Source organism: Chionomys nivalis, chromosome 26 (genome assembly GCF_950005125.1).
Source record: "Chionomys nivalis chromosome 26, mChiNiv1.1, whole genome shotgun sequence".
Taxonomy (NCBI): Eukaryota; Metazoa; Chordata; class Mammalia; order Rodentia; family Cricetidae; genus Chionomys; species Chionomys nivalis.
In genome coordinates, this window is record NC_080111.1 from 25,468,213 (window position 1) to 25,483,856 (window position 15,644).

The window sequence follows — 15,644 nt, forward strand, 5'->3', positions numbered from 1 at the left end:
TCTATCATTTCTCGTCAACAGACAGATATCCTTGTGGAGCTAAATGACTGAGACCTCCTTGGGCACATAAGCATGTATGGCTAAATCTTAGGGCCCTTTATGAGTCTGGTGTCCATCCTGAATCCCAAAGGGTTTGGCTGAGGGACTGGCTCTACATGTAAAGGCATTGCCAAGGAACACTAGAGCCCAGGTGGAAGAGACCCTGCATCATCCTGCTGATGACATCCACCACTATTAAGGTTGACCACATGGCCTCCTGGATACACTATACCCACGCCAGGCCTGATGATCTATCAGTTCACTCATGAGGAGGACTATAGAAGAGAAGGATGGACAGTTTCCGGAGATTCAGCCAATTCACTCAAGTTCAAGATAAGGCAAGGATCCAAAGGACGGGAATGACAACCTTGATAATTCTACTGTGTATGTACTGTACTTGTGGGATGAACTTTAGGAAACTCACTGGCCTCCTGAAAATGGCCTACTCAAAAATGGCCCAACCATAAAGGATTATATTTCCCTACCACCACCCCCATGTGATGATCAGCCAGTAACATGTGGAAATCACACAGCAGAGTGCCGAAGATGCTGTAATCCCATAAATATAACCTTTACCCAAGAGGGACAAAAGAAGGGAATCAACTGGACTTGGGGGAAATCCTGGGGAATCAGACACTATGACAAAGCCCAATCCTCTGGGTGAGCAGCTGACCAAGTGGCCTTCTCCTTGCTAAGACTCCTTGTCTAGACAATAATAACTGAGGTGGTTAAGACCATTCCCAGGCCCAAGTCCGCCAGGCCTCCAATAGCACTGGAGCCTAATATAGGGCTTATTAAGCCTGCTGCTATCCCCAAACACACCAGGTCTTCCATTAACACAACCTGTATGGCTTTTCTAACCTCTGGCATTGCCACGGCTTTGCTCTGTTCGGTTATTGGACGACGGGGCTCCCCACCACCCTTGCTTGTACTCTTGAGCTACAGGACATCAGTGATCACCCAGGCAATGGCCACCCTAGCCATAATGGAGGAAGGCCTCAACTCCACCGAGATCAACAACCACCCCAAGAGGGTATCTAACAGAGGCAGACCTACTCCTTGAGTTTATCTAGTGGTCCTTTCTGTCCTGGATTCTACCAAACCAGATGTAGCTTCCTCTTGCTAGTTCTTCTATGACACTACACTCCCTTACTACAAAGGGATGGCCATTGAACAAAATTATTTTGTAAACACCAAATACAGTCAGCACTGCTGGTAATCTAAAACTAACTTGAGACTCAAACAGACTACGGGGCAGGTACTTCCTATAGGACCATTACAGAGCAACAACCGGGCCTATATGAAAGGGACAAGGCTATCTCAACCCCCCATGAGTACTTGATTCCCCACAATGTTACATGGTAGGCATGTTCCACTAGACTGACACCCTGTGTGTGCACACAAGTCCTAAAACAAACTAAAGGCTTTTGTGTTATGGTAAAGCTAGTCTGTGTTAATATATCATACTGAGAAAGAACTATTTAACACATTAGTGACAGCAGCCTAGGGGTGAATTAAAAGAGAAGTGGCTACTCTCACTTTAAGTCTTTTGTTAGGAGCCAGTCTGGCTGGGTTAGGAATGGGGGAAGCTTCCCTAATTATTCAGAACTAACATTATTCCGACCTGTGTGCCATCACACTGACTTAGATATAGAATGACTCGAGAATGCTATTTCTCACCAACAGGAGTCCTTAACATCGTTAGCTGAAGCTGCCTTACAGAACAGAAGAGGCTTAGACCTGATCTTTTTTCAGCAAGCACAACAGCACTCAATGAATATTTTGTTTTAGATTTATTATCTTTTAATAGAAGGGGCCTGGCACCATTGTTCATATTGGTCTCCAAATCCTGTGTCCAAGCAATCCTGTCCCAGCCTCCCCGTAGCTGGGGTAATGGGCATGCTACGGCACCTGCTAGATGATTTTTTGAAAACTGATTGGTCTTATTAAGAGGAAATTCTCTCATCTTTCTAAAATAAGATGATTGATAAAAATACAAAAAAGTAGGAAGACGGTGCAATAATAGGAATAAAAAATGACAAAATCACAAACTCCAAATCAGCAGCTAAATTAAGAAAACATGGGGAATTTACCTCAAAATCCTGAGAAATAGGGATGGGATGCATTCCTTTCCAGGGTGTTTGAAGTACTGCCCAGTCTAATAGTTTTCTTATCTAACATTGCCTATGGAACAAAACAACCCCTCCATAGGCCTTCACCTTAGGCCGTGAGCATTTCTGCCCGATGAAAAGAAACTTTGTTTCTTTACCCAGTGATGGCTTAGAAAGATTAAGTATTTCAACAGCCGCCACACTGATAATTGCGTTTAGCGAAGGACAAGCAGCTTTGGGGCTTCGTATTTAGTCCAAAGATAGGGAGAAAAACAGCCTGCAGTTGTCAGTTCACACTTCAACGGTACAATCAGGGTACTACAGACAGCCGTGCTCATCACTTTATCCGTCCACTTTTTAAATAATAGGAATTGTTGAATCAAATTTGACCATTAAAATAACGAATAGCTAAAGGGAGACACAAATTGGTAAAATTCTTTTGTAGCGTAAGGCGGGGTTTAAATCCATTCCATAGGAAAAAGGAAGTTGGCATACAGGAAAACAGTAAAGACAGAGAATGAGGATGGCTTTGAGTGTTGCCTTTACCCTCGCTGCCAAACAGTTTTGTCAACCTAAGAACCTACTGTGTGACCTTACTGAACAGTGGCAGACACCTGGATCAAGGTGCACATAGCGTGCTGTGTTGTATCCACATATTTGGGCTCCACAGAGCAATGTGATGTGGAAAGAATCCCAGGGGTGCCAGGAATGCATTACAGGAAAAACATTTTAACAGTGTGAAATTCCAAGATACTCATAAGTTTATAGTGTACCTGGCCCTCTGGTTGAGACCCTATGAATGACTTTTGTTTCAAAAAAGAGGATAAATTGATTATAGAAAAGGAAATCATTCTGGGACTTTCTTACCCTTTGTTTTAAATTTAGAATTGTAATTCCTCACTATTGTTACAGAAGAGTATATTTAATTTTGCATATTGACTTGTGTTTTGGTGTCTTAACAGAATTGTTATTTTGCTTTAGGAGTTATGTTACTACTTTTGCACACTTTTGGAGATTTTGGCATTCAAAATCATGTCATTCCAGAACAGTGTAACTTGGTTCTTCCTTATAAATTTGCATATCACAGTTCTTTTTCTTTCCTTCTTCCTTTTTCTTGGAATTCTAGTCTGATATTGGATAAGACTAGTGAGAGGGGACAACTTTGCTTTGTTCCTGATCTTTTTTTTCAGTTGGCATAATTTTTTAAATTTATTTATTTATTAAAAATTTCCATCTTTTCCCCTCCTCCCATTTCCCTCCCACTCCCCCCATTCCTTCTCCCCCTCCCTTTCCAGTCCTAGGAGCAGTCAGGGTTTCCTGCCCTGTGGGAAGTCCGAGATCCTCCCTATCCATCCAGGTCTAGGAAGGTGAGCATCCAAACAGACTAGTCTTCCACAAGGCCAGTCCATGCAGTAGAATCAAAACTCAGTGCCATTGTCCTTGGCTTCTCAGTCAGCCCTCATTGTCAGCCACATTCAGAGAGTCCAGTTTGATCATATGCTCTATCAGTCCCAGTCCAGCTGGCCTTGGTGAGTTCCCATTAGATCAGTCCCATTGTCTCAGTGGGTGAACGCACCCCTCACGGTCCTGATCTTAAAGAGCATCAAGGATGAGGTTAACTGCAAAGTCTGTACTTGTCTCTAATACTAAAGATTAGAGGTCCTTGTGCTCACAGAGAAGCACTAGAGGAACTAGGAATATTAAACAACTACACACTGTTTTTTCTGCAGAAGAGATGTGTACCTGTTTCCTACACAGAAGGCTGTGATAATAGCCCCATGATCTGTACTATCTGTAGGACCAAATCACACCTGCATCTCCCTGAACATTATGTTGGTACCAAACTCTTCCATCCTAGTTCTTTATCTTCAGTATTGTTTCTCAGTCAATAGAGCCTAATCTTAGTGGAGACATTTTACATCTCTGTGACCTCTACACTGTCTTTATGACCAAGACCACACCAGTCACAAATTGGGGCTAAAATTTTGTGAGATGCTTTTTCTTCATCTATGATCATATGTGATCTAGCAATAGTTTCCAATTTAATCCATCTATGTAATGGATAACTTTATTAAATTTTTAAATGCTGAAATAAGTATCTATATAATGCATATAATAATTATGCAAATTGGTTTGTGTATACATTTTATATACTATTACAGAAAAAGTGTTATAATTTGTTAAAAACATTTAATTTTTAATCATGAGATGCATTTTCTGTAATTAGTCTATAGTATAATGTGTTTGTTTTGTCCTTTCTCTTTTAGGCAGTTATTAATCAATGATTCCATTTTCATTAAATATAGACTTTAAAATGTCATGAATTTAAAGGAGAGAAGGAAGAAGTGTATGGAAGGGTGTGGAAAGGGAATAGAGAAATGTTGTAATAAGATAATCTCTAAGGTAAAAGAAATAGATAGGATTACTATATTATTTGTTTTTGTTTTCTTAGTTTCCTTGTTTGCTTGCTTTTTACCCTTCAAAGAATAGTTGCATTTCACCTCAGTTATCAAATGTATTATCATCTGGAATGTAAGAATATGCATAAGTCTTTCTGAAGCATTTTATCAACTTGAACTTTAACTTTTTGAAGATACATGAAAAAAATTAGAATATTATCTGCTGACAATATCAGTGAAATTCAAGATATCATATTATTAATCATTTGTATTCCCCATTACTTATCATTTCCCCCTGAATTTTATGTTTATCATTTCATTTCTATCCTGTTTTGCTTTCTTTTTTTGTTATAGGCATTATTGGCCTCCTATAGTTTTTTTTTATATTAGATAATTTCCCTCAATATTATTTATTGTACTTGTGGAATAATTAAATAAATTCAGGCCAAATTGTTTATCTAGCCAACATTGCTACCTAGCATCAATATATCTTTTTGAATTTTTATTTTTAATGTATGGTTTTTATCTGACACAGTTCAGTATCAGTTAAGATACAAATTTACCACTATGATATGTATGCAAATATCATTCCATCTAAACATAATAATGAAAAGCAATTGTTTTACATCCAGTTTCACTTTTACTTTTATGAGGATCTGCGTTAGCGATTTTCATAAAAGTTTGACCTGTTTACATTGCAAATTATTTTATAATAATTCTGGTTGATACTGAAATAGTTTACTATTTTTCTAGATAATAATAATTGTTTGGTTATGGTTAAATAAAAATTCATGGTTATTTGTACCCATTAAAAATGTCATTCAATTAAAATGAAAAACTCATACATCAACATAATTATAACATGTTTTCAAAATATGAAATGATTTTTGCCTATAATCATTAAGCCTTTCAGAGAGAATTGGATTAATAATCATTTAGGTGTGAGAATGGGCAGCATCAGCCTTTTACACATCTCTGTGAGGAGAGCAGTTTACAGGTATCAAGGAAAGAAAAATACTTAATGACTCAGAAAATTTTATATTCTTCAAGCTTTCTCTTGTTAAATTATTTTATAATTCAAGTCTAGAGCTACTAGCAACATTCACAATTGAAAACTAGTGCCACACATCAAATAATGCCAACCATTCACCTCTTTCTTTGTTAAATTCAAACTCTATACTATCTTATGAAATAAATCATTTGATTTATTACTCATCACTTTTTAACATGTCTTTGCTATAAAGATCCTTCCTTATGCACTAAAACATACACCCTCTATTTTATTGCTAATTATTAACCTCAATTATTATCTTTAAGAATCAGCAGGTTTGGTGCTTAGCTGCTGTGAGTCATCTACCTTGGGAAATCCAGCGATGCTTGGAGATGTTTTTGGCTGTCAAAACTAAGGATGAGGTATCTACACAATGAAAGCCAAGAATATAGCTAAATATAACAGTCTCAGTCACAAAGTATTTAATCCAATATTCTTTACTTATATTCCTATATACAGAACATTCATTTAAATTAGTGCCATCTATTCTGGTAGCAACTGATTCAAAAGGAAACAATTTGACCAAATATGGCAATAAAATGTAATATTACTCTTAAAGAGTTTCTTTATAAGTTTGAACAGAAATTACAAAGATGTTTATAGTATGTTAATTAAAAATATATACATCAATAATAGTAGTGTGAATTATTTTCTTCTGGAGTTATACAAATGGATTACAAAATTTAACTAAGAATAATATCTAAGGGTTCCCGGCAAAGAAGTATGTTGAGGTGAAGGATGATTGTACTCTAAGCACACACACACACACACATTAAAATATACTACAGATCATCTATTAATGAACATGTGGAAAATTATCACGGAATAACTCAAATGCAAAGACATAAAATCACTCATAAAATTTATCTAAATTTTTTTTTTTTTTTTTTTTTAGTTTTTCGAGACAGGGTTTCTCTGTGGTTTTGGTTCCTGTCCTGGAACTAGCTCTTGTAGACCAGGCTGGTCTCGAACTCACAGAGATCCGCCTGCCTCTGCCTCCCAAGTGCTGGGATTAAAGGCCTGCGCCACCACCACCTGGCCTTATCTAAAATTTTTGACACATTTTGAGTCATTAGAAGAAATTGATGTTTAAATAAGTAGTGTAAGAAGTCTGAGATGTTTATGTCTGAGATTATATGGAGAGTAAGGGGCAGCAGAACTTTTAATGAACTCACAGGAGTTTAGAAACAACAACTTGTTATGGACGCCAGATTTGGGGAAGTCAAGTGTCCTAAGTTAAATAACATTCACAAATTTCAAACATAGGCTCCATGCACTTCACAGAGCAGACCATTAGGAGCTCATAGTGCTGAGGACAAAAGCACCAACAGTACCTACCACCAGAAGTCCTGTATACTGTTGGGCTTCACATTAGGAGCAGGGGTAACCCAGATTCAGACAGAATATTATCTTAACTCAGTGAATTAAATAAATAAATACCTATTTACAAATTACATTATGACAGACTTAGACTAGGTCAAAATTGAGCTCTTTAAAGCTCTCATCTTGAGAGTAAGGCCATTATCTCAAAATTTTATCAGGGACCCTAAAGATACTTAGTCTTCAGACAGCAGGAAGCAATTGGAGAAAATTATGTCCACATTCCCAAGACTTTTGGCAGTATGGTTGGTCTTTGGTTATTTGGTAGGTTATGGATGTTTGTTATATTTAGGGGAATATAGGATAAAAAGACAACTATTAATCTCAGATATCTTGCATTGACTTAGATTTTGGAATAGTGATACAAATTTAATGTTAATTTTGTTATGCTACATATATATTTCTATTCTTGTTTAAAGGACTTTCTTAAATTGATACAAACAAGATTAATTTTGTTATACTATATGCATATTCCTATTCTTGTTTAAGGTATTATGTTTATATAGCTCTTTAAAAATGAGTTGTATAATATAAAATATAGTTAAGAAATACAAATGAATAGTCATCGATAATAGTCAAACTTACAGTCATGTTACTTAGGTATTCTATATATGCAGAAATATTAGATGGATAGGTAATCTTCAATTATTTCAAATACCTACAGAATATGGCATTTAAAATATTATAAGAACTTAGACTTTTCTCGAAAGTGTCTAAGAGACATGTCTGCTTCTGGCAACACCTACTACTTCAGAGACATTGATGGGCACCAAAAAACTTGTTATAGAATTTTCCTTCAATGTGACAACACTAGCCTTTTGGGCAAGAAACTACTCTTGCCTGGACTGCATAACAGTATACTGTATAAATTGGACATTCAGTACACAGAAAAATAACTGTTGACCTTGCCAAAAGAAAGTGAGAGAATTCTTCAGGGTTCCTGCTTGATGCAAGACTCTGACAGACATTCTGCAGGACACAGAACAATGTGAATGACAAGCTGCCAAAATAGGCAAAACAGTCTTTTGAATTTTCTGCTTCACGGAAAAGTGTGCCAGATACTATAAGCCTGTAGGCTGAAGATGGATGTCCCAATGGTACAGAAGAACTTTAAGTGACTGTTCAGGCAGCAAGATGTCTCTGTCAAGTTTAGAGATTTGGAAGTTGCTTACAATGCAATTCCTGTTTACTTAGGTAACATATCCTTCTTGGGCCTTTGGTGGAATTGAAAACTAGATAGTTATAATTATAAGTGTCCTTAGTTATGATAAAACCAAATTTACATGTAAAACTTTAGACTCACAAAGATAAGATAGATGATTGAGTATTTTCCTTAATTTCCTAATTGTAAATGGACTAAATAGTATAATTCTTGCTTGATAACTATTTTGTATATGTAATTTTATTATGTTAAAGTTAAAACCATTCATTTTATTTAAACAGAAAAGTGGAGATAATGTGGGATTTCCCTCTGTATGCTGTGAATATGTTTTATTACTATTGATTAATAAAGAAGCTGCTTTAGCCTATGGCAGGGCAGAATTTAGCAAGGTGGGGAATCCAAGCAGAGATAGACAGAGAAATAAGGCAGAGTCAGAGAGTCACCATGTAGTTGCTGAATGAGAAATATGAACCTTACCAGTAGGCCACAGTTTCATGGAGATACATAGATTAATAGAAATGAGCTGGTTTAAGATGTAACAGCCAGCTAGGAATATGCTTGAGCCATTGGACAAACAGTTTTGCAATTACTATAGTTTTTGTGTGATTATTCAGGTCTGGGTGCCTGGGAAAACAAAGCAGAGTCTCCGTGGACAGAGACAGTCCTGAAAATTGAGAGGGTCTTCTGTGTGTTCCCAGGAAAAACTTTCAGTAGCAGTAACTATTTTTAATATGACTTCCTAGGATACTGGCAACATCATAGTTTTTGTCTGGAGGCTAGTGAATGGGTATGTTCATTTGGTGAAGATTAATTACATTATGACTCATGTTGTTTTACCTGTATTTGTGAAAAAAATGATTCTATTGAAATGAGAATTACACTTACATTATTTGATGAAAAATCATATGTTTTTTTAAAAATAATAAATTAATAATACTAATTATTCTATAGTCAAGTTAGTGCATGAAATTTTGGAAAACTTTCTTCCAAGGAAAAAATTGTATAACTCCTAAAGTACCTTGCACATACTTTGAAATATGAACAGTTTTGGTATCCCCTTTCCAATCACTTAGTTGTCAGGATTTGCTTTCAGGTCAAGTATCTAAAAGAAATATGTCTTTTAAATTATGAACTATCTTATGGAATTGTGTGTGAGTGTGTGTGTGTGTGTGTGTGTGGTGTGATACCATTTTGGTTTCTATTGTTGTGATAAAATTCCATGAACAAACAACTAGAGGAGGAAAGTATTAATTTGGTTACATATTCCAGGCCACAGTCCATTGAGACGCCAAGGTAGGAACTCAAGGAGAGTAGAACTAAAGCAGAAGTCAATCCACAATCTTTCACTGTTATAAATTTCATTATCAGAACCATAAATCTTCACCAACAAAGCTATACTAAGGCTCAAGCATTCAAAATAAATATATTTTTATAGAAAAGACACACAAGATTTTTGGAAATGTAACAAGTCAACTGAATAGGGTATACCTCTTAGTCACTATATAAAGAAATAACATCAAATGTAATATCAGTTACTTGGAAAAACGTGGATTTCCAGGGCAAATATTATTCATTCAGTACCATGCTGAAACATGGTGTCAAAGCCAACAGCATCCATCATTGTAAGAAAGTGCTCTTTTGAAGTGACCTAAGAGTCATGAAATTATATTCTGAGCCTGGTAGTCTGTGTTTCCATTTATTTGAAGTTAAAAAATCAAGCATAAGAAAAAGTGAGGGGGAAAAGAAGTGAGTTTCTTTGAAGGAGACATAAGGCCAGTTTCTAGGATGCTGGTGTTCCATTTCTGGTTCTGGGGGCTTTTAAAATGATGAGAGCTTGCTATTTATCCTCTTTTATAAATAAAACTTCTTATTTTATACATCTATTGTAGGAAAAGCTCAGGCCTCTGTTTTTCTAGAACTCTGAAGGAAAAAGGAAGCCAGCACTAAGGTACTCTGTACCAATATAGCTTGTTAATTTTTGTAGAGATTTTGTCAGAGAATTTCTTTTGTCTGAAAGAAAAAAAAACAAATTAAAAATGTTAACTTACTCTAAAGCAAAGATAAGATTCTCTGAGCTGATGTCTTCAAATTGAATATGAAAATCAAACAGCTCCAGGCAGGAATAGAGATGATTAGAGACAAGGAAATAAAATGAATAATGTGTTTAAGTAAGAAGGGGACATTGTTTTGCTCTGTTGTGAACAGTAAGGATGCTATGAACACGTTCTTCATATGGACTAGCTGGTAGGACAATGCTCTGGTGAGAGATGCACAGATGATATCTGTAGAACAGTGTCCAGGGGGACAAAGAAGGTCCAGTGGATACAGGCAACGTTCATGCACATGTATCTATCCTCACCCGAGCCATTCGAATCTTATGCACATGAGACTAAGTAGCCAGACTTTCAGGGTGTTATTTATGAATTTCAATTTTCTATACTACTAGAAGATTTCACACACTAGACTTGGCCTACAAACATAAATATTTTAGGATGTAATTTCAACTGATTTGGATAAATTATTTATTTTGATTCACCCAGCTTATGAAAATTTGAGTGTGTTTTAGAATGTAAGAGAAAAATATTAGGAAACAACTTTAAAAATATGTTATTTATCCACATACATGTGGACATAAAGAAAAATAAATTAAAAATTAGTCTCCATACCAAGTTTCTGTGATATTGCACAATGAATGCAAATATCAGTCATTTGTTGAAATAGTAGAACTTTCTTAGAAAGTTAAATACATGTTACCTTATAAATAATAAGCTTATCAAACTACAAACCATAGATAAATGTATTTTTACTTGCAAATATAATAAAATTATCATTTTAAATTTTAATTTTTACTGTGCCCAAAGGGAAACTATACAAATGTTCGTTCCTTCAACAGGTGACTAGATTACACTCACCTGTGTTACTTTATACCACCCTAAATACAATAAGTATATGCCAGCATCTCTGTCTATGGGGTCAGAAGAGATTGTTGGACTGGAGTTACAGATGGTTATGAGCAACCATGTGGATGGTCAGAATCGAACCTGGATCTTCTGAAAGAGCAGCCAGTACTCTTACCTCTAGATCCATCTTTTTCTCCATCTTCTTTGGTTAGATAATAATATTCTTTTTTTTATTATTTTTTTATTTTTTTGGATTTTTCGAGACAGGGTTTCTCCATAGCTTTTTTGGTTCCTGTCCTAGAACTAGCTCTTCTAGGCCAGGCTGGCCTCGAACTCACACAGATCCGCCTGCCTCTGCTTCCCGAGTGCTGGGATTAAAGGCATGCACCACCACCGCCTGGCAGATAATAATATTCTGACTAGTAAACATTGACAAAGGTGTAAGAAGAAAACTTGAGATTTTTCTAAATTACACTGCCAAATCCTAAGTCAAATGTACCTTCAAAACTAAAGAACTAAAAAATTAAATAAAATGAAGATAAAAAGTTAAGATTGATTTCTGCTTTAGCAAGTAACTATCATTAAAGTTTTCGTTTAATGAAATGGCAAAATGATAAATTCTATTTTAATTTGTTTGAGAGAACATCTGAAGGGAAAAATCGGGAAAGCACTACCTGTGTACAAGAATTTCCAGGAATTTGGTTGAGCAGGAAAATTTACTACTAATTAAAAAATAACCAGAGATCAAAAACTTATATTTGTGTTTTTTGTTTATACTGTCATGAGGACATTTAATATGAACTCTAACTGATACATCTGTGACTTAGCCCACTTTATGTTGCTATCAAAACTGACTGTTGCTAGGAGCTTTATTTTAAAAAGAGAGAGAGAGAGATTTATTAAACTCCCAGTTGACAGTCCAAAAGCAGGGTGGAGCCTTTGGTTTCATACAGGGCAGAAAACAGAAAATAGAAAAGAAGAGAGAAAGAGAATTTTTAAGTCAAAAATATTTTTATTCCCCCAAGCTCTCCCCATCCTCCCCTTCTCACTTTTCTCTCCCCATCTCCCCTTTCCCCAATCCCAGCCCACCCCCAAGTTCACAATTTTTGCCCAGCAATCTTGTTTACTTCCAATATCCAGGAGGATAACTATATGTTTTTCTTTGGGTTAACCTTCTTATTTAGCTTTTCTAGGATTGTGAATTATAGGCTCAATGTCCTTTGTTTATGGCTAAAAACCAATTATGAGTGAGTACATCCCATGTTCCTCTTTTTAACTCTGGGTTACCTCACTCAGGATAGTGTTTTTTATTTCCATCCATTTGCATGCAAAATTCAAGATGTCATTGTTTTTACCGCTGAGTAGTACTCTAATATGTATATATTCCACACTTTCTTCATCCATTCTTCCATTAAAGGGCATCTAGGTTGTTTCCAGGTTCTGGCTATTACAAACAATGCTGCTATGAACATAGTTGAACAAATACTTTTGTAGTATGATAGGGCATCTCTTGGGTATATTCCTAAGAATGGTATTGCTGCATCCTGGGGTAGGTTGATCCCAAATTTCCTGAGAAACCACAACACTGCTTTCCAAAGTGGTTGCACAAGTTTGCATTCCCACCAGCAATGGATGAGTGTACCCCTAACTCCACATCCTCTCCAGCAAAGGCTATCGTTGGTGTTTTTTATTTTAGCCATTCTGACAGGTATTAAAAAATATTTTTATTGTTGAACAATATTCTAAAGATATTATTGTCTCTTATGTACTCATTGCAAATGAATATTCAGATTTTTATCCTTTCTTGAGTATTGTGATTGTGCATAATGAATAATGAAGTACATGTATCTCTTTACAATAGTAACATTTTTAATTAATTTTTGAGATCATAATTATATCATTCTCCCTCACCTTTCTTCCCACCAAGCCTTCCTACTCTCTTTCAACTCCTTTGCCTCTTTTTTTCATTAATTCTTATGATATATATTGGGGAGGGATGATGTGGGACTCCCTTTTGTATGCTGTGAATATGTTTTATTACCACTGGTTAGTAAAAGAAATTCTTTGGCCTATGGCAGGGTTGAATATAGCCAGGCTGAATGAGATATATGGAGAGAGTAGTCAGAGTTAGAGGGACGCCAAGTAACTGCCGAAGGAGAAGGATACTGTAACTTTACTGTTAGGCCACAGTCTCGTGGTGATACACAGATTATTAGAAATGGTTAATTTAAGATAAAAAGTATAAAAGTTATACTTTTATTAGTGGTATATGTGGACATTTCAAGTTCTTCATCTCAATGCTTGGACTTTATTTTTATTTTGAGATGCCCATTCTAACAGTGGAAAGATGTGCTACTTGCACTTCCCAGATGACTGTTGACTTTGATACCTTTTTAATCGATGGGGAAGATGTCTGTGTACTGTGAAGATGTGTGACCCCTAGTTTGCAGCCTGATGAGGTTGTCTCTGGCTTGCCTGCTGTGCTTGTTTGTTTTAAAATCAACATTTGTCAGACATAGTATTTAAAAATATTACTACTGTTCCATAAGTTACCATTTCAAAATTTTATTTCATGCTGTGTGCTAAAGCATTTTAGTTTGTTGCAGTTTAGTGATTAATTTTGATTTTGATTCTTGTTGCTTCCGTGTCATAGCTAAGACAGGATCATCAACAAAAAAGTTAATAAAACTTTTCTTCAGTAATTTCTTCTAGAAAGTTTGTATTTTTCAGGTCCCATAGATTAGCTTTTAACCAGTGAACTGACTTTGATGAACTATATGTTAAAGGTACAATTTCAGTCTTTTGCATGTTGATATCTAATTTTAGCAGGACAGTTTTAGAGAAGAGTCTTCTCTACCAACTATGAACTCCTGAATTCTGTGGAAAGCAATTTATTATGTATTTAAGGTTTTAATTCTAGGCTATCTATTCTACTACATTAGTCTCTACAATTTATGTAATTGTTATAGTGTTTTAATTACTATAGCTTTCTAATATGTTGACTTCAAGCAGAATGATATCATTTTCTTCAAGATCAATTAGCAGTGCTGAGGAGATGGCTTAGTTGATAAAATGTTTGCTATGCAAGCATGAGGACTTTACCTGGCTTTGGATCCCAAGTATCCATTTTTTAAAAAAAACTAGATGTGGCACACACATTTGTACTTCCAGCTCAGAAGTGTAAAAGAAAAAATTATCCCAGTGGTTTGGGCCACAATCAGGGAACAACAGATGAAGAAGCCACCTTATGGCATCATTTTCTGGCCTCAGTGTGTGGATCCTAAAAATATTTATACTCATGTAAATTTAAGAACACACATGATCATGTATGTACACACACCTGTATATCACACGTACACGAAAAAAGAATTGCTTAAGCTATTTAGGATGCTTTAAGTTCCAAGTCAGTTAGAATTCTGGCATAAAGATACTACAAGAGGAAGCGCTAGGATCCTGCCCAACCAGATTCAGGTCCTGAGTCAGGGAAGAGGTAATGGTGCCCAAAAATGTCTGACCACCAGATGGGTTTCATACAAGTGGTAGCCCTGAATAGCTCAGGCTGTATGATATTTATACATCAAAAACAAATATGTTTGTCCCACTCTCCAATACTAACCTCAGGCAAAAAAAAAAAAAAAATCTTTACCCCAACATTTAAATCAAAACAGTTTTTTAAACTAGAGTGAAAACTCAACATTTTGCTAGTGTGGCTAAATATTGAGCCACGCACATTTTGTCCTTACAAAGCTCACAGGTTAGAGACATAGGCACACATTCTCAAGAACAACAATATTGTTCACAACTTAACAAAGCACATTAACAGAAATAGAGGTGGTTCGCCATAACCTGCATGCATACAGTTAGCTTGTATTTTTCTGTTCCCTTGTCCTAAATAAGGGTAGGCCATGCCTAAGTCTCTCTATAAAGGACAAACTTTAGTAAGGACTCTTTTTTTTTTATCATGCCATATCATCCTTAATGCTTTTTTTTTTTTTTATCAGAATCGGGAGATGTAGTTAATGTTTCCGTGTTTCTTCCTTATATGTGCCCATTAGCTTTTATTGCCTCTGATCCTCTCAGCACTGAGTCAGAAAGTTTCCAGAGTCTGGAGTGACAGCTGGTATTTCCCGATAAGAAACCTGAGAAGCTTCAGTTCCCAAAGAATTTTACAGGAAATAAACGTGAGAAAAAAAAAATGGGGTTTCTGAGAATAGTTATTTCTGTCCCATGCATGACTGACAAAGCAAAACTAAAAAATGGCAAAAGAACCACCAACATGAGAGAGAAGAGAGTGTGCAGAACAGGTGGTTCCAGCAGTATTCTGCACTGTCCTGAGGTGACTGTTTCTTACCCAGTGACAGACTGTCTCCAAGGGCTTTGCCTCAAAGAGACCAATTAAACAAGCATTCTTTTTTTTTATTCTTTTTTAATTAAAATTTCCACCTGCTCCCCGTTTCCCATTTCCCTCCCCTCCTCCCAAATATTGCCCCCTCCCCCCACTTCCCTCCCCATATCCCCACTCCTCTTCTCCTCCCCCCACTCCATTCCCCCTCCCTCTCGATACTGAAGAGCAGTCCAAATTCCCTGCCCTGCGGGAAGACC